The 27253-nt window shown below is 41.0% G+C and overlaps 1 protein-coding gene across 8 annotated transcripts in view; it reads right to left on the reverse strand.

Annotated features, from left to right (window-relative positions):
• RBPMS (RNA binding protein, mRNA processing factor) overlaps positions 1-27253 on the reverse strand; it is a 203792-nt gene that overhangs the window by 44241 nt on the left and 132298 nt on the right. The gene's annotated exons all lie outside the window — the stretch shown is intronic.

Consider the following 27253-nt stretch of genomic DNA (forward strand, 5'->3'; position numbering starts at 1 on the left):
ACCCATGGTTCGAAAAGGATCTGAGCACTGATCTAAGCGTTGAAGGGAACCCAGAGCGAAACTGTTCCAATGGGGACTGAATGATTGAAGTCACTACTGTTATCTACTCCTGTTCATCGCAATGGGACACTTTCCACCCCCATTCCTTTCTCTGAGCTGCAGCTGGAGGGAGACGGGCTTACCCAGAAATTCCGCGAGTGATTCCATCCTCAGGCATGGGAGCACTGAGAGAGAGAGAGTGTCTGCCGACATCCCCGAGAGCCTGGTTTCTTAACAAGGCTGGATCCTTAATAGGAATTTTATATCCAGAAAGCACTAGTTTCATACAAAGAAAATTTGCTCCATGGAAAACAAAAAATATTTGCTCCATTCACGTTGCTAGACACTTTGGTAAGCTTCATTAGGGCAGAAAACTTTACTGCTGTATCTACCAATGTACGCCAAGGCTTGCACAGTGTCTAGCACAAAGCGGATACTCCATAAACACCTCCTGAGGCTCAACCTCTTTTGGATAATGTCCCACTTCCTCCTCCTTTTCTAGCCAAGAACTGTACTGTCTCTCATTTACTGTGTTTCTTTTGTCTCTTTTGTTGCCCCAAACAGCCTTTTCAATCTGTGGAGGAGAATTTAGATTATAAAGGGATTTCAGGATTGTGCACTGAAGGTAGCTGTGTGGCACCTCTATGAGACAATGTGTGTATAGAATGGTAAGAAGGATTTTGGAGCCCTGGTGGCCCAGTGGGTAAGAGCTCAGCTGCTAACCAAAAGGTTGGGAGTTTGAATCCATCAGCTGCTCCTTGGAAACCCTATGAGACGGTTCTCCGATAGGGTCGTGATGAGTTGGAACAGACTCTACAGCAACAAGTTTTAGAATAAGGATTTTATACAGTGAGTACTTTGTGCAAAAATTTTCACAGACTTTTAAAAAACTTATTTAATCTCTAAAGTATCCTTATGAGGTAGATACTGCTATTATCATCCATGCTACAGATGGAGGGTGTTTACTAACATTTTGGAGAGATTAAGTAACAGGCAAACAGCCATGCAACCAACCAGGAGCAGTGAAACCATGATCTGACTACAAGCAATGTGATTTTAGAGCCCACGCTTTTAACCACAGCGTTCTGTTTTGTCTATCCACCTTTATGGAAAAACAAAAACCAGGCGCTAGCTTATGCTATAGCGCTTGGCTGCTAATCAAAATGTTGGCAGTTCAACCCACCCAGCATTTATGCAGCAGAAAGACCTGGCTATCCGCTCCCATAAAAATTACAGCCTAGAATACCCTATGAGGCAGTTCTAGTCTGTCACATAGGGTTGCTATGAGTTGTTGAAATTGACTCAACTAATAACACAAAGCTTGTGCTAATAAGACTGTGTTTGCTGGGCATCTTTCTAACCCATAGCCACTGAAGAGAAAGAGCCTATGGAATAAAATGTGTCAGTCTTAAACAGACAGTAAAGACCTACTAGACCAAAACACCATTAGCGCCAGGTATATATAGCTGAAAAGTTTTATTCTCTTTCCTGTTTTTTAAGTGATACTATAATTATAATCCAGGCTCTTAGAAATTCAAGTTATTAAACATAATTATTACAATTACAAAACTGAGCTCATCCAGAAATGCAGAGAGCTGTGTGTGTCACTTGTCACCTTGACTGAGGTGGTTTGGGCTCTTTACCACAACTTCCACCTCACCCTGACAGAATTTGCTTCCTCCTCGCTCCCCTGGATCTCCAGTGCACTGATGCATGTTTCTGACTAACTATGGACAGATCCAGTGTCCACCAAAGCCAGAAGTACAGTAGCTGAATTGCAGCACAGTAAATGTCAAGAGCCCTGGTGGCGCAGCGGTTAAGCGTTTGTTTGGCCGCTAACCAAAAGGTCGGCAGTTTGAATCCAGCAGCTGCTCCTTGGAAACCCTACAGGGCAGTTCCACTCTATCCTATAGGGTGGCTATGAGTCGGAATCAACTTGACAACAATGGGTTTGGTTTGATTTTTTGGTAAATGTCAAGAAAGTTCCATGCATGAACACGCTTTTATGAACCATTCCCGCCCCAGCCCCTGAATGGGAGAATGGCACAAAATAATGACATCTATACCTGTCTCCATAACCATACCGCTGATGTAGCTCCATACAATAACTGCCAGGTGTCGTTACTACGCGGAAGATAACCTGAGACGCTCACTATGCTAGTGAGGTAAAGAATTTAAAAATTAGCTTTAATACTCATATCCTTTGATCAGGAATTTATTTCTAGGGCTTTATGCAACATTAGCGCACAGAAAAGTCAACAGAGAAACACCTAAAAAGTAATTAAAAAAAAAAAAGTAAAAAACAAAACAAAAAAACAAAAATGTAATAGAACTAAAAAAGGGGGGGGGGCGGGGGGACAGACACCATAATGTTCATGAATAGGGAAAGCACTAGAAAAATTAAGTACATCCGTTTAATAAGTTTCTATAAAACTGAGGTAGATCTCTGTGTACCTATTTGAAAAGCTGTCTAAAATATTGCTAAGTGAGGAAAAAAGTTGGAAAAAAGTATGCTTAATGATTGAAATTTTATTTAAAAATTTTAGTATATGCCTAGAAATAAGAACGAAGATTTATTTTGTACTTGTCCACATCTGATCCTTTACATGGATCATGTCTCATCAAATCTCCCCTAAGTCCTCTGTGCTAGATACTAACATTCCCATTTCACAGATGATCCCAGACAGGGAAGTGGTGACAAGAATGGACTTGAAAAAAAACTATTTGGAAATGGAATTCCTTGTTAATTTCATGGCAGCAGGCTATGAGAAGTATGTGATTTGATAGATGTAGAGTGTCTGAGGGGCTGTAAACTCTTTAGAGAATCAGAAAATGGTCACTGAAAAGATTCTGAACAAGAGGAAGAACGAATGACCTTCTTGTGTCAGTATAACACCAGGAATTCCAGAAATGTGTATCTATGGTAGTAAAAAATGACTCAAAAGCTTCACCTGAAAGTCTAACGGGTGTTTCAACTCTTTAAGTCCTTCAGTTGTAAATGTTCCTGCCTCTTCAACCTTGTACAACTCCACGGCTTCCAGCCAGTTTGTTCCGGCTCAAAATCCTGCTGAGAATTTGCATTTTCACCCCCAGAGATACTGAACCAGAATCTATATTTTAATGAGATCCCCAGGTGATTCTTACATAGAATAAATTTTGAGACCCACTGCCCTACCAGTGGTTCTCAGAATTGGTCTTAGGGGCCAATTAGCATCGCCTGGGAACCTGTTAGAAGTGCAAATTCTTAGCACTGTTTCAAACCAGAACCAACAGGTTTGAAGGCCTGTACAACTCATCTCTCTGAGCCTTGGTTTCTTGAGATAAAAATACAAACTCACATAGGTTCATTATAGAAATTAAATGAGAACTTTTCTTTTTTAATTGTGCCTTAGGTAAAGGTTTACAAAGCAAGTTAGTTTCTCATTAAACAATTAATACCTGTATTGTTTTGTGATATTGGCTGCCAATCTCGTAATATGTGAACACTCTCCCATTCTTGACCTTAGGTTCTCCGTTTCCACTTGTCCACTTTTCTTGTCCCCTCCTGCCTTCTTGTCCTTGCCCTGGGGTTGGTGTAGTCTAAAACTATCATTAAACTATGTGTTACTGTTTGTTTTATGGGCCTGTCAAATCTTTGGCTGAAGGGTGTAAATGAGAATTTGAGATGCACATATAGGGTCGCTATTGGAAACCTTGGTGACGTACTAGTTAAGAGCTACGGCTGCTAACCAAAATGTCGGCAGTTCGAATCCACCAGACACTCCCTGGAAACACTATGGGAGAGTTCTACTCTGTCCTATAGGGTTGCTATAGGGTTGTTATGAGTCGGAATCCACTCAATGGCAATGGGTTTTACAGTAAGTGCAGAAACCTAGTGGTGCAGTGCTTAAGAGCTCGGCTGTTAACCAAAAGGTTGACAATTAGAATCTACCAGCCACTCCTTGGAAACCCTATAGACCATTTCTACTTTGTCCTGTAGTTAGAATCGACTCGATGGCAGTGGGCTTGCTTTTGGTTGTATGGTAAGTAAAGCATCCTCAGGTGGCGCAAATGGTTTGCGCTCGACTACTACCCCAAGGGTGAGTGGTTCGAACCCACCCAGTGGTAACATGGAAGAAAAGGCCTGGTAGTCTGCTTCCGTTAAGATTACAGCCAAGAAAACCCTATGGAGCAGCTCTACTCTGTAACACGAGGTCGTCATGAATCCTAATTGAACGGCTGGCAACTAACAATAACAACATAGTAAGTGCATACCGTTAGCTATTAACAACACAAATAATAATTGACACCATTAAAGGAAAGAGGGTGAGGATACAATCTGGGGGTGTAAATAACGGTTTTTAGGCTACAGGAAAAGGACCCCTGGTGGTGCAGGGGTTAAGCACTTGGCTGTTAACTGAAGGACTGGTGGTTTGAACCTAATAGTCACTCCGTGGGAGAAAGGTGTGGCAGTCTCCTTCCATAAAGATGACAGCCTTGGAAATCCTATGGGGCAGTTCTACTTCATCCTTTAGAGTCGCTATGAGTCAGAATTGACTCATCATCAATGGGCATGCTACAGGAAATCTCTCCTTACCACAAGGAAATTCCTCAGTTCATCAAATTTTCTGGGGCCCGTGAAACCCTGGTGGTATAGTGGTTAAGTGCTACGGCTGCTAACCAAAGGGTCGGCAGTTCGAATCCGCCAGGCGCTCCTTGGAAACTCTATGGGGCAGTTCTACTCTGTCCTGTAGGGTCGCTATGAGTCCAAATCGACTTGACGCCACTGGGTTTGGTTTTTTTGGTTTTATACCTGCTTGGAGGACGCCATAGGGGGTGGAGCTTTGGAAAGCACACCCTCAGCCACTTCCCATGTCCAACTCTGTTTCTTCCTCATTCTTTTGTGCCTCATACTTATTGTTCAACTGTTTTACTGTGACTAAGTTGATGATAAGTGAAAGACAGAACTTTGTTAATTAGATAGGGTTTTGCTTTTTGATTTTTTAAAGAAGCTCATTTTTTATGTTTTAAGAGCCTGAGGGTATTCTTTAAGTCTCACTGCCCTACAGGTTCACCCAGGGAATCTGATCTGCTCCAAAGGTCCAATTTACCTCATGAAACAAAACCTTTGGAGACTCCGAGCTACACTTCCATTCCACGGGGCTGCAGTGAGACTCCAGGTCTCCCTGCACCTCAGCCCCTGCCTGGCAATGCATGTCTGATTTTCTTTTTGCTCTCTATCTCTGCCTCATAAGACCAGAAAGATTCAACCACAAGTTCAAGTACAACCATAACAAAAAGCCTAAATTTTAATTGTGCAGGAGGTTAGCAGTCACACTGTTGACTTTCCAATTAGATAAACAGTGAAAACTTGGCAAACGCTAACGTAAACAACCCCCCCACCCCACCACCACTCATTCCTGAAGATTGTACTCATTCTTGGGAAGTGAAAGACAGGCAGATTCATTTAAGACAACAGGGCAGCCTACCCTGGTTCGAAAACAAAAAAAAATCAAACCTGCTGCTGTGGAGCCAATTCCAAACTCATAGCGACCCTACAGGACAGAGTAGAACTGCCTCATAGAGTTTCCAAGGAGTGGCTGGTAGATTCAAACAGCTGACCTTTTGGATAGCAGCCAAGCTCTTAACCACTGCACCACCAGGGCTCCCAACCCTGGTTACAAGCACTGAAATACCAAAAGAAAACTAGAGGGGTTTAGGCTAACTAAGCTCCTTTATTTTGGGGAATGATAAATAATTCTATCTCATTAGGATCTTGGGTCTTTGATGAACACATTACCTTCAAACTCCTTTAAAAGGTTGTGTGCAGTCTAATAAGTCTTTTTCCAGTTTTAGTTCTAATACTCAAAACTATGGAAATCTGGGCCTGGGGCTTTGCAGGAAGGTGGGTTCTAGTATAACTTAGAGCCTTGCTGGATGATCTACCCAGGAACCAGAGTGTTTCTTCACCTTCCCAGAGCCAGTTACCAGAACATTTTAGAGTACAATACCAAAACCAAACCTGTTGCTGTTGAGTCGATGCTGACTCATAGTGACTCTATAGGACAGAGTAGAACTGCCCCATAGTTTCCAAAGAGCAGCTGGTGGATTTGAACTGCCGATTAGCTGCCGAGCTCTTTCTTAACTACGGTGCCACCAGGGCTCCTTAGAGTACAATGGGGATGTTCAAGACATCCGAGTGCAGGTGAGTTCCCCGTAAGCCTAGAACAGACAGCTGGCTAAACATTATGAAGACAGTCATGAGGCTTTAAAAAAAAAAAAAAATGAGGGAATGGGGAGGAACCTAAATATTCAAATTTAGGGACTGGTTAGATAACCACAAAATGATATATTATCATAGCCAATGATGATATAGACACCTGTATTTACAAATACGGAAAGATGTGCACAAAACATTAAGTGAAAAAGAAAAGTCACAAAACAATAAAAAAAAAAAAAGTATAGTACGACCCCATTAATACATACATGGGTTTTGCATGAGGGATGGGCATAGCGCTTTGGTGAACAGACCTGGTTTCAAGTCACTGCTCTGCCACTTACCATCTATGTGACTTTGGGCAAGCTATTTTACCTCTCTAAGGGAAAATTTCCTCATCTGAAAACTATTAAAAGAAAAGAGTACCTGTTCTCCTTAGTTGTTGTATTAAGTGAGATATGCAAAGTACTTAGAAAATGCCCTTATGTAACACATATTCGATGATATTACTGTGGTAACTCTAGAGAGTGGCTTCTATACATTCTTTTTACCTCATTCACGTTCTGAGCTTCTACAATGACCATGTATTATTTCTGTAGTTTTTTTTTCCAAGGAGGAAAACAAAGGGACACAAAATATATCGGCCATTTGGGGGATAGAAACCCGGGTGGCATAGTGGTTAAGTGCTACAGCTGCTAACCAAGAGGTTGGCAGTTTGAATCCACCAGGTGCTCCCTGGAAACTCTATGGGGCAGTTCTACTCTATCCTATAGGGTCGCTATGAGTTGGAATCGACTTGATGGCAGTGGGGTTTTTTTTGGAGGGGGGAAACGGGGGAAAAAAACACAAAAGCACTTATTCCTCCAACTGTTATGAAAAGAAACATAGAATAATGTGAAGACTGAAGATTTTCGTACTTGTTAAATTTCATGTCAGCAAAAATATATCAAAGGAAAAAAAATCTAAACCCGACCAAAAAAGCCATTTTAATAATAACTACTGAGTGCTATTTATGTCAGGGGCTCTGGTGGCACAATGGTTAGAGCCCCCTGGCTGCTAATCAAAAGGTCGGCCGTTAACGAAACCCACCAGTCGCTCCATGGGAGAAAGATGTGGCAGTCTGTTTCCACAAAGATTTACAGCCTTCGAAAGGAGAAAGACCACCACCAAAGACATAAGGAAAACGTTAGCCGAAGAGACAAAAAGGGCCACATAAACCAGAGACTCCATCAGCCTGAGACCAGAAGAAATAGATGGTGCCCAGCTTCCACCAATGACCACCCTGACAGGAAACACAGTAGAGAGACCCTGGCAGAGCAGGAGAAATGTGGGGTGCAGAACTCAAATTCTAGTAAAAAGACCAGACTTAATGGTCTGACTGAGACTGGAGGAATCCCAGAAGACATGGCCCCTGAACTCTCTCTGTTAACCCAGAACTAAAGCCATTCCCGAAGTCAATTCTTAAGACAAAGATTAGACTGGATTATAAGACATAAAATGATACTTGTGAAAAGTGTCCTTCTTAGTTCAAGTAGATACACAAGACTAAACAGGCAACTCCTGTCTGGGGGCGAGATGAGAAGGCAGAAAGGGATAGGAGATGGTTGAACGGACACGGGAAATTCGGGATGGAAAGGAGGAGTGTACTGTCACATTATAGGTATAGCAACTAGGGTCACATAACAATGTATGCATAAATTTTTGTATGAGAAATTAACTTGAGCTGTAAACTTTCACTTAAAGCACAATAAAAGAAAAAAAAAAAAAAAAAAAAGATGTACACCCCTGGAAACCCTATGAGGCAGTTCTATTTTGCCCTATAGGGTCGCTATGAGTCGAATCGACTTGACAGCAGTGGATGGGTATTATTTATGTCACAATAACCCTGTAGGGTAGGTATTATTATCCCCACGTTAGAGACTGAGAAAACCCAGGGTCAGACAGGTTGAGTAACTTGCCCAGAGTCTCACAACTAATGCAGGACAGACCTGTATTTCAAAACTCAGGTCTGTATGACTCTTGTAAATACCACAAAATGCCAATGTAACACAAATTTCGCTGCAACCTGGTGCAACTCCTGGCCTTGAGGTCATGAGATTTCATCCCGGGTGGTCCTCAGCTATGCTGTAACATACACTGGGCTGTCTTTGAACCCCAGAAGGGCAGCTTACCAACTGTGACCCTGGGGACATTTTTCAAAACTCTGTTCAGTTTGATTCCTCATTAGTAAAGTGAGGATCATAGTTGTATTGATGTAATAGGTTGCTGGGAGGATTAAATGAGACAGTGAATATAAAGAGCTTAAAAAGATGCCTTGAATGAATAACAGCTGCTGCTATTATTCTTACTACTATCATTATTATTTTTAACTTCTCATACTGGAAAATGCCAAAGATCAAATATGCTTTACCTATTGACCCCAGGTTTTACCCCATCTCAGAAGAGTATAAGACCTAATGATTCACCAGGGTAAATGGACTCTTTAACAGTAAAGCTTCAGTGTATCCCCTGGCTCCCCGTCTGGAGCCCGTTAGACAAACATTCTGCAGGAGGCCCCCATCCCACATGTCTCACCCAATATCCATTCACCACTCCCCATCAGTCAGTCCACCATTAAGATCTCACAGCTCATCAGACAAAGGGTGGAAAACATAGGGAGCAGAATTCTATTGCTGGGGCTATTTGAGCACTTTAGACCACCCCTCCTAACGCAATACAACATCCCACACACAGGCCATTGCAAAACAAAACTTTAAAATTTTAAAAATATCTTGCAGATAATCCTTGCAGTCATGGTGCAATGGATCACTGGCCAACTGTTCTCTCTCAATCTGTCTCACTCTATCTCTTCGCAGAGCTAAAGCTATCCAGTTCTTTCATCCTTTTCTCATAGTGACTCCTCTTCCCAGTCTTTCTAGCATTTTCCTCGTGCTGGACCCCCTCCAAGTTTTCCTTTTCTCACACAGTGCTGAGGCCCAGCACAGGATGCAGGGGCTGGGAATAGTCTGGTAAATGGATCATAAAGCCCAAGGCACATACAGTGTGGGGCTTGGAGGGTAAGTTATGAAAAGATCAGACTGTGTATGTAACCAACGGCTGCGGGCCAGCTAATGAGTGACGTGATGGTAGTTTACAAATGTCTCAGGGGGAACAGAAACTGTTTGGAGAGCTGTCTCTGGGCCTTTAACGGTAATTGATGAAAAGAGATGAGAATGCAAAGCTTAGCTGAGAGGCCTGGAGAATTCGTGGTTGGAGAGAAGAACAAACTCAACCAGTGAGGCTGGGAGACCCCAGAAAAGGCGTCACAGAGTAGCTGTGTGATCATGGCTGGAGCAAGGAAAGCCCCATGGTGTAGAGGCTCCACACTGGCTCCCAGGGCCGTTCTTTCTGTTCATTCCTTTGTCTCCGTTGCAAATATATAGCAGGAAGCCAGCCTGAAGGTTTACAGTAACTTCTCTCAAGGTTTTGTCTGTAAGAGTTATTTTTTTCAGGGTATACTTGCTTCCCACACTACAGTATCTTTAGATGAGAATCAGGTCCAAAGGGGCAAATGGTGCTGGAAATAAATAGAGGTGGGGAGAGGCCTGGGAAAGTTTTCTTCAGAGTATGTATCAGGAAAACGGGCTAACATGTCCTTTTTAGGATGGAGTCACAAAGTGCCATCTGAATCATCACCCTGGCACTTCTGGTGATGCATTTCTAATTATTCTCTTATTTTTGTTTTGGGTGAGAAAATACCTATAGAAAGCCATACTGCCTTCACAACCCACTGCTGGGTTCTCTCTGAGAATGTAATTCTCCTTACAGATCTCTGAAAGTCCCCAATTCCCTCTAAATCAAAGACATCTCACTGTAGCAAGGATTTCCATTTTCTCCTTTGTTTCCAAATTCACCACACATCCTCAACTCACATGTAGCTGGATAAAATTAGTTATGACTTCCTGAATCAAGTCTTGCCTGTGAATTTTAAAACCTGGTCTTCACCTTTCCTGGACTATAACTTATCTAAATCAAGGGTTAGCCACAGGAATTCAGAATGAGGGATTTCCCAGGCTGGGGGCACTTCAAGAGCCAACTTCAGGGTCTCCCAGCCTTCAAAAGTTATTAAAATAAAATCGAGCTTGACTATTTGATCTCAGTGGAATGTCTTCACTGAAGGAACTTGCCTTATGCCTATTATCCCCTAATTAAATGCAGTCAATAGCTATTCTTCTGGCCTGTCTTCCTTCCCTCATTACAGCAAAGACTGTAAGATTTTTTGCCTACCTTTCTTCAGGAGATAAGCTATTCTTTAGTTCTCTTTCCCGACCGCTATGCTCTGCCCAGGTACAAAGAAAAAAAAAAAAAAATCATTGTCTTTGGAATATCTCACTCTTACAGGTGACCTATACTGATTCTGAAGGGTACCATGTGAAAGTGGGATTAGACTTGTCCCATGAGGCCCAATGAGTAAGAATAGGTATGTGAGCAGAGGTTTCAGGGTTTTAGATTTTGGCCAGTTAGTAGCAGACTGGGGCTAGATTAATTAATTCAGCAAGTATTTATCAAGCACCTACTATGCGCCTGACAAACAAAAATACTGGGCAGTTCTACTCTGTTCTCTAGGGCCACTGTGAGTTGGAATCGACTCAACGGCCATGGGTTTGATTTGGTTATGTAACCAACACTATGCAAAGCCCAGTCTTGTTAGTCAAGGAGCTCAAGAGAGGAAGATGGAGATGTAACCTGCAATTTGTACACAGTAAGGTTTCTCCCCAAAGGAGTAAACAATGTTCCATGGTAACAAGCAACTAACCCACCATTGCAGAGTCAAACAAGGCTTTCCACAGGAGGAGACAGTTAAGGTGACTTCTGAAGGACAAGCAGCTAATTTGTAAAGGGAACGAATTTATGATCAGGTAATGGGCTTGCTAAGCAAAATGCTCAGAGGCAAAGACCCCTGGGAGCTGAGTCCTGCTGGAGTATAGCTTCTGAGAAGGCCAGTGGATGGGGGTGAGGGGCAAAGATACAGATGGCAAGGGGCCTGCACACCATGCTAAGGAGGTGGATTTATTCAGAGGGCACTACAGGGGTCCCCATGCATGGAAAACAGCCTTTCATCCAAAGGAAGTCTGTTATCATAATTACAGCTACTCTGGGATCTAAATGGTCAGATATTTTAAAATAAATTAACACATTTACAAGAACTGTGAGTCACTCTATCACACACTGGGCAGGTATTCAGGGGAGATAAGGCTGGGCTGGGAAGGGCTGGAGGGGCTGTGACCCAGCAGAGGTGTGGGCTCTGCCTGGGTTGACTCTGAGACCAGCAATCTGACTGGCCTTAGCGTCTGAGCCCCACCCAATACGTATGGTGCCCTCAAGGAGTTGCATACCCGTGAACTAAAATCTCCTTACTGACCCACTTAAAGGAGTAACACAATTCCTTCTAGAAACAAGTCTTACACTTTTATCTGATGGTTTGTATTACGGCCCCAGAATGTGAGATGACTTCAGAGGGGAAGCTAGACAAGTTTGAAAGGCCATCATTTACATTCGTTTGGCCTATCAGGTAGCACTTAAAATATATAAATAGGGAGATGTGAGGAAGACAAACAGAAAGATTTCTTAAATTTCTACAGGATTATTGTTGCTTTCGGGGGGGAGGAAAGGAGGGGGAAAAGTGGTTCTACGGTTTTAAAACGTGTTTTTTAAAAAAAATCACAGTTTCCTGTTTGCACATCTCTTCTGGTGTTTGTTAATATCAGAGACTAGATCTTGGGAGAGGCCAGTACATTGGACTTTTCAAAGTTCACTTAGATTTAAACTAAAAGTGAGAGGATGCTAATTACTAAATTTAGATTCCATGCAAAATTATTACATTCAAAACTTAGCTCAACCCTTGAGGCGCAACTATTTGCCAAAAGTCAAATTAAATTGCTATTTTAGGAAAAGAACTTAAGTCCAACAAGTTTGAGAAACATTTAGTATATAATAAAAGGGCTTTTGAAATACCTTTTAATGACAAGGTTTATCAAACACATCTAGATTGAATTTCTTCATAAATATATCCACTGATAAATTTAGAGACAAGTACTAGGAAAAATGATATGTTTAGGTGAAATGATGGACTAACCTTGGAATGTTTCCACAGGCTCCCAGCTTTTTATAGATAGCGTTAATAATGGTCTTTAAAGGGCGTGGGAGAAGGTGCTACAAAAAAGTGGTCTTACAGGGAAAGCTTGAGACTAAAATTCTAAAGCTGCCCATGTGGTAAAATGTGTGTTTTGAAAAATATATGGTGTTAGGCAATGCATTATACTAGATCTAGGTAATAACGGTCAATGGTCAGATCACTGTAAGTCTTAGAGTAGCAATATGGAAGAAGAAACTGGGGAATGTTCTGGAAATCACTTTTGTGTCTTTAACTCTCCTATGTTAACTGTTCAGTTTCCTTTCTTTAATCTCTCACCTCGCCTTCTTTATTACTTCCTTTTTACCATTTCTCAAAAAGGGAGATAAGCAATTACTACAGGGTTGCTATGAGTTGGAATCAACCTGAGGGCAGTGGGTGCGGTTTTTTTGGTAGGGTTAAAGGAGAGACAAACTGGTGTTTTATATTGGATTGAACCAAGACTCGCATCTGTCAGTTCTAGGTATTGCTCAATAACTGTGTGACCTTGGGGAAAACTATCAATCTCTTTGCAGATAAATTATCTGTAAAATAAGAAAAATAAAATTTGGAGACTCTGGTGCATGGCTGTTGGTTATGTAAATTGGCATAACATTAATACAGGGCAATTTGACAAACGTATCAAAAGTTTTTAAAACTCTATGAAATACATTAAAATAACCGAAAGACCAAAAGAAAAAAAAGCTATATAAAAAAAACTGGGCAATTAACTAGTAGGTCTAGGTAATGATCATCAGTGGTTGTGAATATCACAAAAAGAGATACCATGAACCATTAGGTGTCTCCAGAGCAGAAGTACACCCTACCACTATAATTTTGTAAAAAAAATCAAACTTCAATCTGATCAAGCCTTTATAACTCAGCACCAAATTTACCAAAAACACAGAAATAGAGGGACATGCTAACGGCCATCAAGGAGATCCAAACAGCAAGCAGCATCAGCACCACAGGAAATTACGGGACAAACAGTCTGAGTTCCTCAACAAATAAACTGCAAGGGGAAAAAAAAAAAAAGGAGAGACAGAGGGAGAGACTGAGAAGGAAATTTACATGACACTGTATCAGAAGACACTTAAGAGACCAACCAAATGAAGAGACAGAATACATTTGGACCCTAATAGAAACAAACTGCTAAAAATAAAAACAAAACAACATCATGCTATCTTCTCTCTGTTTGTATATGTTTGAAATTTTCCATGATAAAAAAGTAAAAAAAAAAAAAAAAAGTAAACAAACATTTAAAGTGGTAACCATAAAAGCAAAGAGCAACACTGAAAGAAACATAAATTTTTAGACTCTCTTTTCGTGTCTACACTTTTGGTTCCCACTCACTGGGACGCTGTGGTTCCCACTTACTGGGAGCTAAGGCCTTTACAACTTGCTGTAGTCTAAAATTCACTGACCATGCAATCAAGATGCACTGATAATTACTGGTAATTGGAACGCAAAAGGTGAAAAGAAAGAAGGATCAGTGGTTGGAAAATATGGCCTTGGTGATAGAAACAATGCTAGAGATTCACAGGATAGACTTCCGCCAACACCAAGGACTTATTCACTGCAAATACTTTTTACCAACCACATAGTTGACAACTACACATAAGGACTTCACGAGATGGATTACAGAGGAATCAGATAAACTACATCCGTGGGGAAAGATGATGGAAAAGCTCAATATTATCCACCAAGACAAAGCCAGAGGCCGACTGCAGAAGAGACCATCAATTGCTTGTCTCCAAGTTCAAGATGGAGCTGAAGAAAATTAAAGCAAGTCCACAAGAGACAAAGAATAACCTTGAATACATCCCATCTGAATTTGGAGACCCACTCAAGAACATATTTTACCCACTGAACACTAATGATGAAAGATCAGAAGAGTTGTGAAATCACATCAAAGACATCATACAGGAAGAAAATGAAAGATCATTAAGAAGACAGGAAAGAAGGAAAAAAACAAAATGAATGTCAGAAGAGACTCTGAAAATGGCTCTTAAATGTAGAGTAGCTAAAGCAAATGGAAGAAGTGATGAAGCAAAAGAGCTGAACAGAAGATATCAAAGAGTGGCTCGAGATGGCAAGGTAAAGCATGGTGATGAAATGTACATTAACCTGGAGTTAGAAAACCAAAAGGCAAGAACATGATAGCCATTTCTCAGGCTGAAAGAAATGAAAGGAAAATTTGAGCCTCAAATTGCATGACTGAAGGATTCTACGGGCAAAAAAACTGAATGATGCAGGAAGCATCAAGGAAACACTGGTGGCGTAGCGGTTAAGTGCTACAGCTGCTAACCACAAGGTCGGCAGTTTGAATTCACCAGGCGCTCCTTGGAAACTCTATGGGGCAGCTCTACTCTGTCCTGTAGGGTTATTATGAGTCAGAATCGACTCAATGGGAACGGGTTTCGGTTTGGTACCAAAAGGCATTGGTTAATGCCCAACCATTTCAGAAAGTAGCATATAATCAAGAACCACTGGAACTACAGAAAAATTCAAGTTACACTGAAGGCATTGCATTGGGCTTCTGGTCTACTAGACTGTGAAAGAATAAACTTCTGTTTGTTGAAGCCATCTAATTGTGGTATTTCTGTTATAGCAGCACTAGATAACTACTACATACATAAGGTCACTATGAATCAGCCAACTTGACAGCAACTAACAACAATAACAACAACACACTTTAAAGCATTTCATTTTATTCCCACACAGCTCACTGAGGTCAAGTAGAGCAGGAAGTTCATCATTATTTTAAAAAAGAAACCATCCAGCCCTGGGTGGTGTGAGGAAAAATGAAAAGACACTGCCACCAGCTTCTCCCTTGCCCAAATGATGAAGAATTTATCCACTGAAAATAAACCACAATTGTATAAAGAAAGCATTGCTCTCCTTACATAGAAAAATCAGTGAGGAAAAGATAGATCCACACTAATAGGAAAGGAAAACAAATGACTGGAATATACCTTTCTCAAATCAAATGGCCCATGTTTATATAACAAAAAATTAATTTTATTGATAAGTCATTAAAATACTATGCCATTTTTGCCTGAGAAAGAAAAATAATCTCATATATGATAAAAATAATTTTGTAGATGAGAGCGAGAGGCAGGACAACAAGCATTCTCATACCATGTTGGATGTATCAAAAGACTCTGATCTTTCTAGTGGTTTCTTTTCTCCAAATCTATCCTACAATAGCAATCGTGGACATAACCTAAAGACATATCAGAAAAACATCCACTGTGCTCTTCATAAATGAGCTCTGGTGGCACAGTGGTTAAAGCGATTGACTGCTAACTGAAAGGTTGGTGGTTCGAAACCACCAGTGGCTCCTCCAGAGAAAGATGTGGCAGTCTGGTTCTGTAGAGATTTACAGCATTGGAAACCCTATGGGGTCGCTATGAGTCGGGATAGATACAACGGCAGCAGGTGGGTGTTCTTTATAAGACAAACTTGAAAACATTCAAAATGCCCAGGAAAATGTGGATTGATAACTCTTGATCTGATGTAACACAATACAATAAGACCTAGCCATTAAAAATGACATTTGGTAAAAAACAAAAACAAAAAACACTAGAATACTCATAATATGTTATGTGAAAACAGCAGGTAATATTTCTCAAAAGCATTCCATTAAAAAACAAGTCACAGACATACAAAAGAAGACTGAGACTATACACCAAAGCGATGACAGTGATTAGCTCTGGTATGGTTGGATTCCAGTGACTTACTTTTTTTGGCGTGTATCTGTTTTTTCTAAATTTTCGACAATGAATAGAATGTTCAACTAGAAGGTTAAGTACTTGTCTTAAAGAAACAATAATGCTGGGTGGAGCTTTCTCAGCACTGTGCAGATGACTGCTGTCCTGGGCCCTGCCATGTTTTTTTCTCTTTCCTCCTTCTGTACTTTTATTATTATTATTATGCTAATCCTTCTGTACTTTAAATGAGGAGACTCCAAAGTTGCACTGCTCTCACAGGAACGTTCCAAGGTCACCTTCAGTCCATCACAGAATTCATTCAACAAGTATTTACTGTGTACCAGGCAGTGTACTTGGTGATGGATCAATCTATTTCTCATTAACACAAGATAAAAAAGTCAAGTAAGTACAATCCCAGGCTCAAGTATCTACTATTTTTGGAGAAACCATCAGTGAACCCAAACAGATCATGACAGAATGACAGATCCATACTGTCTTGGTTCTGTAAAGCCAGCAAATATTCAACAGTATGAAAGAAAGTACAAAGAAATAACTAAGGAGTTTGTAAAAACAAGGAGAAAATGTCAAACAAACTTAACAATATCACTTAGTATCTTCCTGTCTATACATTCCATTGCAGGGTCCAAGGTCAGGTGTTAAAACAAGCAGAGAAGACATGTTCCAAGAATACTCCATCAGTGGTATACTTCCACAAAGCTAACATTTCACACTAACCTAAATATTTAAGTTTCTGCCCCATGAATGTATTTTAAAGCATCTAGTCAATATCACTGCTTAGTCTGTTTTATGTTATTTTACACACACAATTCAAAGAACCTCTTTTTATAAGAGACAAATTTCATTTCTTTTGGATTAACAGTCTGGCTATCACATGTCCCACCTTTCCATTTCCAGTTTAATTTCATTAGGGGAAATTCCTGGACATGTAGAAATATTTTTCATTACTCTTCTGCTGACATATTCTTGCTGTGTTGTTACGTGCTGTTGAGCTGGCTCTGACTCACAGTTACCCTATGCACAAAAGAACAAAACACTACCTGGTCCTACACCATCCTAACAATTGTTGCTATGTTTGAGTCCACTGTTGCAGCCACTGTGTCAGTCCATCTCGTTAAGGGTCTTTCTCTGTTTTACTGACCCTCTACTTTACCAAGAATGATGTCTTTGCCAGGGACTGGTCCCTCCTGATAATATGTCCTAAGTATGTGAGATGAAGTCTCACCAACCTCACTTCCAAGGAACATTCTGGCTGTACTTCTTCCAAGACAGACTTGTTCATTCTTCTGGCAGTCCATGGTATATTCAATATTCTTCATCAACACCATAATTCTTAAAATAACAAATTTTCTATAACCACTAGTAATCCCAGTGCTCTATTGTAGCTCCTAAGAAATCTTAATAACTTGAAAAAAAAAAACTATATCCTTTCTAAATATCCTTAGCAAAGTTGTAGAAGTGGCCTTTTCTAGATAAAAATGTTGAAGCAACATTTTTATCCAGATAAATAGCTGAAGAAACAGATTTTATGCCAACAATAACAGATCACATTGGGCATGTGGGGAAACACACTGACAAAAGCACACCAGCCCCAGACACAGGCATCAAGGTCCCCAGGTACTGCTGCATTCCCATGAATGATGGACGTTCCAAAAGTCTGCCACCGAGGCAGTCCTGGTGGTTCCTTCTATCAAAAGGATGGCCCCTGGGCATAAGCAAGAGTAAGGACTGCAATACAGTAAAACACCTTGAAAATATGAATACACATGAGTTCATTATGATACTCAAAAAATAGAAGCAAAAGAAACATAGTACACACACACACAACACTGATTATTAGTGGAGGTCACCGGGCACCAATTCCTTATGTTGAACACTGGCAATGAAAGACAAAGAATCAAGAATTTATCCTGCCTTATCTTGTGAACTATATTTCAGAGTAAACTGAATTAGAGGAAAAAAAAAATCACCATTTTTCAACTGCTAACGAAATAATGAGGTGAAGATCATGAATGGATGAAACAACTAAAATCAAAAGTCAATGGGACCTCTACAAGGGAATCATCAGGATATTGCTGCCTAAATCCACAAGTCTGTCTTAGCATCACCAAATGTGGAACAACCCAAACGTTAGTCACTTCATGGTGTGATGCTATATGAAGTACACAGCACCACCTATGAAATGTTCTTTCTAAAAAAGTTGGACATCCATTTACCAAACCTTTTGAATCTAATCAAGCCTTCTGATATGAACAGAGGAGATTCAGGAACAAATAACAGGACACTTAAGGGAAGCCAACAGACAAAACCAGAAGGATCTTTTCACAGGAAGGCTGGCTGGGCAGAGACTGGGCTGAATCTGAGAAATCCTTAGCTACCAGTTGAAGGCTTTTGTTTTGTTTTGTGAACAAGTAAATATGTTGAAAACTTGTTAATTTTTAAATATGAATGATGGGTTTCTGGGATTGATTATACTCTTCTCTGTATATGGGGAGAGGGGAAGAAAGGGGAGAGACACCCTAACCAGAAATGAAACACAAATCACCCAGACACCAATCTCTTCTGTGGTGAGGCTTAGAAACAGGTGTTGTTGTGTAATGTCACCAAGGAAACACCAACTACATGAGACAGGGGTCCCATGATGTAGGTGATTTAAGTTATACAGCAATGGAGTCGTGTTACGCCAACATCTCCCCCTTCCTCAAAAGCCACATGGTTAACAAGACTTTTAGTTAATGTTTTCCTTTAGAGCTAAATTCAGGCCTCTGGGTGAGGGATAAGTAGGTAAGCTGTATCACTGGAGAGTCTTCATCTGCTCATGAGGAGGAAAGGAGAAAAAAAAAAAAGAGATCAGCATTCCATCTGTGCTCTGCTTCCTTTTCTCCATCTGTCAAACGGTGCTGTAGTGTTGCTATGAAGAATTACCAATAATGTGTGTATGTGCCCATAAGTGGCATACAGTAGTAGCTCAATTAAACGACTGTGGGGGGGGGATCACACTCTGTTATCAGAATTGTTTATTCCATAAATGCTTCTCTGAGGTGACTAAGGCAGTGTGCTCGTGAGATGTATACTGTCATGATGTAAACGACATGAAGTGGTTCCCTTGTTCACAAAAGGCTTCAACTGGAAGCTAAGGATTTCCTAGATTTCAGCCCAATCTCTCTGTCCAGCATTGTCGCCCTCTATTTCCTTCTGTGATCACTTCCTTCCTACACCTTTACAATTTTGACTCTTGCTCTCCTTCAGACCAGAGATCCTTCTGCACGTTCTGTCTTACTGAAACCTTTCTTACCTTCAGCCACTAGGTCAAAAGCTGCTGAGAAGGCGTTTCCCCGTACCTTTCATAATTATCACCTTAACCATCTGCACAACAGTATTACCTATACCCCAGTTAGCATTTGCTCTCCTTACAGAGTAGACTTTTGACAGGTGTCTGTTTCCCCATGTTGTTGTGTGCCCTTGAGTTGTGACTCATAGCGACCCTACAAGACACAGTAGAACTGTCCCATAGGGATTCCCAGGCTGTAATCTCTATGGGAGCGGATGACCAGGTCTTTTCTCCCGAGGTGTCACTGGTGAGTTCCAGCAGCCTACCTTTCAGTTTGCAGCCAAGGGTGCCATCAGAGCTCCTATGATCCCAGGACTGTTGTGTAAACACCTTGAGAGCAAGACTGTACCTTACTCAACTTTAATCTCACCTGCCTTCAAATGTTTGCTAAACTCAAGTGAGAATATTAGAAGTGGAACTCACTACCGTTTCCTGTACGGAGCTGTTAATGTTTGACTAGCTTGATCTCCTTGACCTTGTGAGAGATATTTAATTAAAAGACAAGAAGACATTCGTCCACCCTCAGCTGCTGATTAGGCTGTTTTGCTCAAGTAGTGTTGCTTCTTCATGGCTCCAGTTACATCATTTCTTGACATAGCTAACACCATAGTGGCCACACACACTGTAAAATGATGAAGAGACTGTTTGCACAGGCTACGTTTCACCTTAACCCTGAGATTTTTCACGTTTTACTTTTCAGGAGCTCTGGTGGCGCAGTAGTTAAGAGCTTGGCTGCTAACCAAAAGGTTGGCAGTTTGAATCCACCAGCCGCTCTTTGGAAACCCTATGGGGCAGTACTATTCTGTCCTATAGGGTCGCTGTGAGTCAGCATCGTCTGGACAATAACAGGTTTGGTTTGGCTTTACTTTCCAAGCAAGCACCACTTCTGCCAATCTTTTCCCCAAGGAAAAGAGCCTCGATTATGTGGTTTTTCATTGCTGCAGATCCAAATCAAAATCCAAACCCACTGTCAGGTTGATTCTGACTTATAGCGACCCTATAAGACAGAGTAGAACCGACCCATAGAGTTTCCAAGAAGCGCCTGGTGGATTTGAACTGCCCACCTTTTGGTTAGCAGCCGTAACGTCACCAGGGTTTCCTGCTAAGGATCAGGTATACATTTATTCGTATGTAAAAATATGTAAAGCCTAGAGCTGAGATTGAAAGCAAGTATCGGTGCAGAATGTCACATCTGATCCCATTCACAGAGATGTCTATATTTTTGTACAGCTGTTCACCCAAAATATCTACCTCTGGGTGTGCTATTTTACTTTTCTCAGATGTAATTTTCTGCATTCAGATTTTAAAAGTATGCAGATATTATGTTAAAGTTACATTATGGGGGACAAAAATCAATGAACATGGGGGAAACTATACTTGTCTGTTTTTAAAACAATGTTAAAATTCCTTGAACAGAATTTGGTAGCGTGCGCCTTTAGGTTAGAGAATGGAAAACCATTAACATTTTTTCCTCCCCTTTTCTGTCTTTTCCAAGTTGACTGAAACAAGCTTCCATCACATTTGGTAATGGAGATGGCTGGTAGGGTGGAGGAGGGTTAAGCATTTTTGAAAGTTACTGAAAACGAATGGGTGGTTTATTCTAGCTCCTCAACCAGCCACACCCCAGTTCTCCTTGGGCTGGACTCTGGAGAATAAGGAGCAAAGCCCCTCATCAAAGCAGAGGCTGGCACGCGAGTTTGCAAGGGTCCCATGTACAGAAGGGCACCACGGTTTCCTCCATCTAACTCTGCCAGGCTTTAGCTGCTTTTGCCAAACTGAATCACCTGCCCCAAATGGATAGGAGCCATTCAGGTACCTGGCAACTGCAAATTTCCATGCACGCTCTTAATCAACAAGGAACACAAAGGTAACTTTAAAAGTTCAGGTCCAGCTGCTTTTAATCTTTGGGTTAAAGGATCTCTTTATAAAACTACTGGGAGTCCCTGGGTGGTGCAAATGCTCAGCTGCTAACCAAAAGGGAGGAGATTAAAGTACACAAAGAGGCACCTTGCAAGGACACCTGGCAATCTACCTCAGAAAAATCAGCCACAGAAAATCCTATGGAGCACAATTCTACTCTTAACACACACGGGGTTGCCATGAGATGGAGCTGAGTTGACTTCATGGCCACTGGTTGCTGGTTACGCTACCGAGGATGCTAAAAACTTTTGTTTATGTGAGTTATGTCAATCGATATTTATCGTATTAATTTTTTATGAATTTGTTTAAAAATAATAAGGGATTACATATTAATATGGTCTGTTTTTATGAAAAAAAGCTACATATTCCAAAACTAGCAAGAAAAAACTTTACTGCTACATTTTTTGCAATTTCCTTTAATTTCAGATTTAAGAAAACACAACTAGATTCTCATATTTGCTTCTACATTCAATCTATTGAAATTTGTTTTGGTTGTAGTGTAAGAAAAAAATCTGGCCTCACAAAGATAAGTTGGTCAAGTGAGAAGTATTTTCATAGCTTTTACAGGTAATTGAAGATATTCCTCTTCAACACGACACTCAAATTTGACATGGGGTCGTTTCTTAAAGACTGATTAGTTGCAAAGCGGAATCTGAAACTTTATCAATAAACTTTTTGTATTCTGTTACATTAACATCCATTGGTCCATCTCGTTCTTAGATGGATCTTTTACCCATGCACGATTTTGTAACGTGATACAGTGGTCATTTGGGAAATACTGGTCCACAGAGTCGAGCTGATGCTTCAAACGTAGATTCATTTCATTATGTAAAATCACATTTATTAACATCGCCCCCAATCCCGTGCAAAAAGTTCCAGTGCTGGAAGGCTGTAGAACTCATAGTAGTGGATATAAGCTCTGAAAACCGCCAATTTTTTGCTTTAAAACTTGAATTTTATTATTGGTAAAAAAAATACCGTCAGTCATTTTTCTGGAAGTGACAGGCTCGCTTTAATTTTCGAGAAAATGCCTAACAAATATCCAAGTCAGAATAACCATAGTTTGTCTACCAGTCACTCTTCCAAGTAAAAAACGGTATTTCGTGAAGAAAGCAGCTACTTCAGCTCGCATCTCAAACAACTGCAGAAAAGTGTTTCCTGGAGAAAACCGTCTCAGCTTGGGAATGCTTTCTATCTACTCCCCATTTTGAGGCACAGAATCTTTTTTTTTTTTTTAAAACCTCTCCCATGCCCAAGGTGGCTAGAAATTAACAATACCATTTGAGAATCTTCTTAGGAGTTGGAGGAACTATGACCACATTTTCAAACACATATAAACATTTTTTAATAGTTATACTTTTATTGTATCAAGATTTTGTATAGTCTTTTTTTCAGCATTAACATATAAGTTTTTTTAATTTTTATTGAACTTTAATTGAAGGTTTATAGAACAAACCAGCTTCTTATTAAACAATACACATATTGTTTTATCACATTGGTTAACAACCCCATGGCATGTCAACACTCTCCCTTCTCGACCTGCAGTTCCCTATTACCGTCCTCTCCTGCCTTGTAGTCCTTGCCCCTGGGCTGGTGTGCCCCTTTAGACTCGTTTTGTTTTACGGGTCTGTCTAATCTTTGGCTGAATGGTGAACTTCAGGAGTGATTTTATTACTGAGCTAAAAGGGTGTTTGCAGGCCATACTCTCGGGGTTTCTCCAGTCTCTGTCAGGCCGTAAGTCTGGTCTTCTTTTGTGAGTCACAATTTTGTTTTACATTTTTCTCCGACTCTGTCCAGGGACCGTCTTCTGTAATCCCTGTCAGAGCAGTCAGTGGGGGTAGCCAGGCACCATATAATTGTACTGGGCTCAGTCTGGTGGAGGCCATGGCAGTTGTGGTCCATTAGTCCTTTGGACTAATCTTTACCTTATATCTTTAGTTTTCTTCATTCTCCCTTGCTCTTGAAGAGATGAGACCAGTAGAGTATCTTAGATGGCCGCTCACAGGCTTTTAAGACCCCAGATGCTACTCACCAAAGTAGAATGTAGAACATTTCCTTTATAAACTATGGTATGCCAACGAGCTAGATGTTCCCTGAGACCATGCTCCGCCCAGCAATTCAATCCATCAGGGAGTTTGGATGTGTCTATGGCGCTTCCATGACCTTGCCTTGTACAAGTTGTGCTGGATTTCCCCAGTATTGTGTACTGTCTTCCCCTTCAAAGTTACCACTTATCTACTGTCTATTCAGTGTTTTTCCATCCCCACCTCTCCCCTCCACCATAACCATCAAATGTTGTTTCTTTTTGTGTGTAAACCTTTTCATGAATTTTTATAGCAGCGGTCTCATACAGTATTTGTCCTTTTGTGATTGACTTATCTCATTCAGCATGATGCCCTCCAGATTCATCCATGTTTGAGGCTTGGAATCTTAAAATGACTCTTCCTCAAGAGATGAGACTGAATAAGATTTATACTTTTTTATCTCATCAAGGACATTCTTAGGTAAAACTAGCCTAGCTCCCCCCACCCCCTTTTTTAAAACACGGTGTGAAGCAGTGAAGAATATGATGACTGCACGTACAGTTCGGTGCCACTGTCTCGATCTGTGCTAAGGTGCCAGTGGTTTTACTCCCCCCACCCCCACATTTGCATGTTGTTGTTGTTAGGTGCCTTCAAGTCAGTTCCAACTCATAGCGACCCTATGAACAACATAACAAAAAACTTCCTAGTCCTGCGCCATTCTCACAATCATTGCTATGTTTGACCACATTATTGCAGCCACTGTGTCAATCCATCTCATTAAGGGTCTTCCTCTTCTTTGCTGACATCTTACTTTACCAAGCGTGTTGTCCTTCTCCAGGGACCGATCCCTCCTGAGAATATGTCCTAAGTATGTGAGACGAAGTCTCCCTACCCTCGCTTCCAAGAAACATTCTGACTGTAATTCTTCCAAGACAGATTTGTTCTTTTTCTGGTAGTCCATGGTATAGTCCATATTCTTTGCCAACACCATAATTCAAATGCATCAATTCTCTGATCTTCCTTCTTCATCATCCAACTTTCACATGCGTATGAGGCAAGTGAAAATACCATGGTTCGGGTCAGGTGTACCTTAGTCTCAAAGTGACATCTTATTTATTTATTTTTAACGCTTTAAAGACATCTTTTGCAGTAGATTTGCCTAGTGCAATACTTCGTTTGATTTCTTGATCGCTGCTTCCATGGGTGTTGATTGTGGATCCAAGTAAATTGAAATTCTTGACAACTTCAATATTTTCTCCATTTATCCTGATGCTGCTTACCCACAGTGAAAAGGCCAACGACTCTCATAGAAATAGTTTAGATCCCACAGCCTGCCTGCAAGGGCCTCAGGGACAAACCAGGGTCTGTGGACCCTTCTTTGAGAACTGCTGTAGAAGAAAGGACATCTCTTCACTTGAGGATTACATGTATGGATGGAAAGGCAGAAGAGAAGAAATAGGGAGTCTGCATTAAACTTTAACAAAAAGGTAAGAATGCCTTCCTTTATGAGGTAACGACAGCATCTGGCCTTAAAAGAATTAGATTTATTCTACCTGTTTCTTCTGGAATTGACTCATTAATTCTTTTTATTCTCCACAGAGGTTAATAAATAGTTTGAGTTTATAAAACACTGAAGTTGGGGCAGTTAATTGCATTACAAAAGAATTCTGTTATTTATAAAGAGATTCATTGGAGCTCCTCAGTTCTTGACGTATTTGTTTTACAGTTGATAAATGATTTGATAAAGAAGAAACAGAAATTCCAAGTAAAATGTTTGTTTTGTTGTTAGTTGGCCTGGGGACTCATGGTGACCTTATGCATAACACAACTAAGTGTTGCCCTGTCCTGCGCCATCCTCATGATCGTTGGTATGCTTGAGTCCGTTGTTTTGGCTATTTGTGTCGATCCATCTCACTGAGGTTTCCCCCCAGCTTTTTTGGCCCTCTACTTTGCCAAACATGATGCCCCTCCCCTCCTTTTGTTTCAGTGATAGGCTAGCCACCAAATAATAATAGAAATAAATCGGATCAGATCAGCTTATATAGACAGTGCTATAATAATTTACCTCCCACATAAAACAAGATGCATCTATATTTAGAAACTATTCTCACCAAACCCACTGCCTAATCATATTTTAGTAATATTGTTAAATTTAATTATTAAAAAAAATTAAAATTATGCATCTGAGCAAAAACTAGGGATGTTGTAGGTTTGAAGAGAGAGAGGCAGAGGTGGACAGTGAATTCTTGGTCGTTTTTAAAAGAAAAACAGTACTTTGCTTTTCTCTTGTACCTGTTGGGGCCTGGTGACTCAAAAAGGTCGTCGGCGGTTTGAATCCACCAGCTGCTCCTTGGGAACCCTATAGGGCAGTTCTACTCTGACCTATAGGGTCGCTATGAGTTGGAATCGACTTGACGGCAATGTGGAGGGGACTCATGTATCTGCAAGTGTGGGTGGGACATGTGTAGAACAGTCTCTGGTTTCTTAGGATATTTTACTGTATTTACAGTAGTTTTGTTCCTTTTCTCAGAATGTCCAGGGGTGCTGGCACTTGGTGCCCTAATACATATCCGGGGTGCCAAATATGTGTCCTCACTCATGAGAATGGAACTTTCCCTGTGATGTGACAATCTGGCCAGCAAACAGCTGGTGGGTTCAGGTGATTGGTCAATGATTAGGAAATACACAGGATGGAAATTAGTGGCATTTTCCTGTGACACTGCTTACAGTCATTTCAAACTGACCCTCAAAAAGCCAGGATCAGAGTCCCATTGCGGAGGTGCCTGAGGGGAAACGGGCAGGAAAGTCAAACGAGCCCCATTTTGCAAGCCTGGCTTCCATGCTTTTATGTCCTCATCTCGCTTCCTCTCAGCAGTCGCTGGGCTCCTTCCCCTCCTGGCCTCTTACCTCCCCTACCTTCCCACTTCCTAAAGACACCCCTTTCCATTCTCTCTTCAGAACCTCCGCTTCTCACTTATGATCCCCTTGAATCAAAATGCTATCCAACAGGGACCAGGGACAGGAAAAGCAGGTGAAAGACTTGTGTCCTCACCGTCACTGAGTCTTCTTCCCAAAATTGGGAGGTAATGTCACATGGAGGAACTGTCTTCCTAAATGCACCTTGCAAAAGCACTTCCCAATCTGTGGCATTTCAAGTCATAACAAACAGAAAACAACCCCAGGACAGGGCCCTCCTTAAACACCACTAGTCAGTTTCTTCCACTACAGAAAACAGACTTTTATGGTGTTCTGCTCCCTTTCCTGTCGCCCAGCACAGCTTCCTAAGACTAAAGGAAGGAGAGAGTCTATTAAACCATGATCCTGGCATGCCCACAAATCTCCATTCTCTTCCCACCACTGAATTCAGAAAAACTTCCAACCTGGCATCTAAGGTCCTCATCGCCCCACACTCTCACAGAAAGAGCCTGTAAAAATAAAGCTTTGAGTGTATGGTCCTGGATGGAAAGTTCACCAAGTGGGGAATTATAAGTACAGTATGATCCTGTGTTACAAACAAACCAAACCCAAACAAAACAACCTGCCAAAGTATGAATTATTTATACAACTCCATTGCCACTGAGTTGATTCCGACTCACAGCGACCCAACAGGACAGAGTACAACTACCCACAGGGTTTCCAAGGAGTGGCTGGTGGATTTGAACTGCCCATCTTTTGGTTGGCAGCCAAGCTCTTAACCACTGTGCCACCAGGGTTCTTTATTTCACACACATATGTATAAATGTACAGAAGTGTACACAGAAGGCTATATAACAGAATGCTAACAGTGGTGCTTTCTGGATAGTAGGAAAATCGGTAATTTTACCCATTTAAATTTAATTCATGATGTCCTTTTACAACTAA

This window comes from Elephas maximus, chromosome 22 (genome assembly GCF_024166365.1).
Source record: "Elephas maximus indicus isolate mEleMax1 chromosome 22, mEleMax1 primary haplotype, whole genome shotgun sequence".
Lineage (NCBI taxonomy): Eukaryota > Metazoa > Chordata > Mammalia > Proboscidea > Elephantidae > Elephas > Elephas maximus.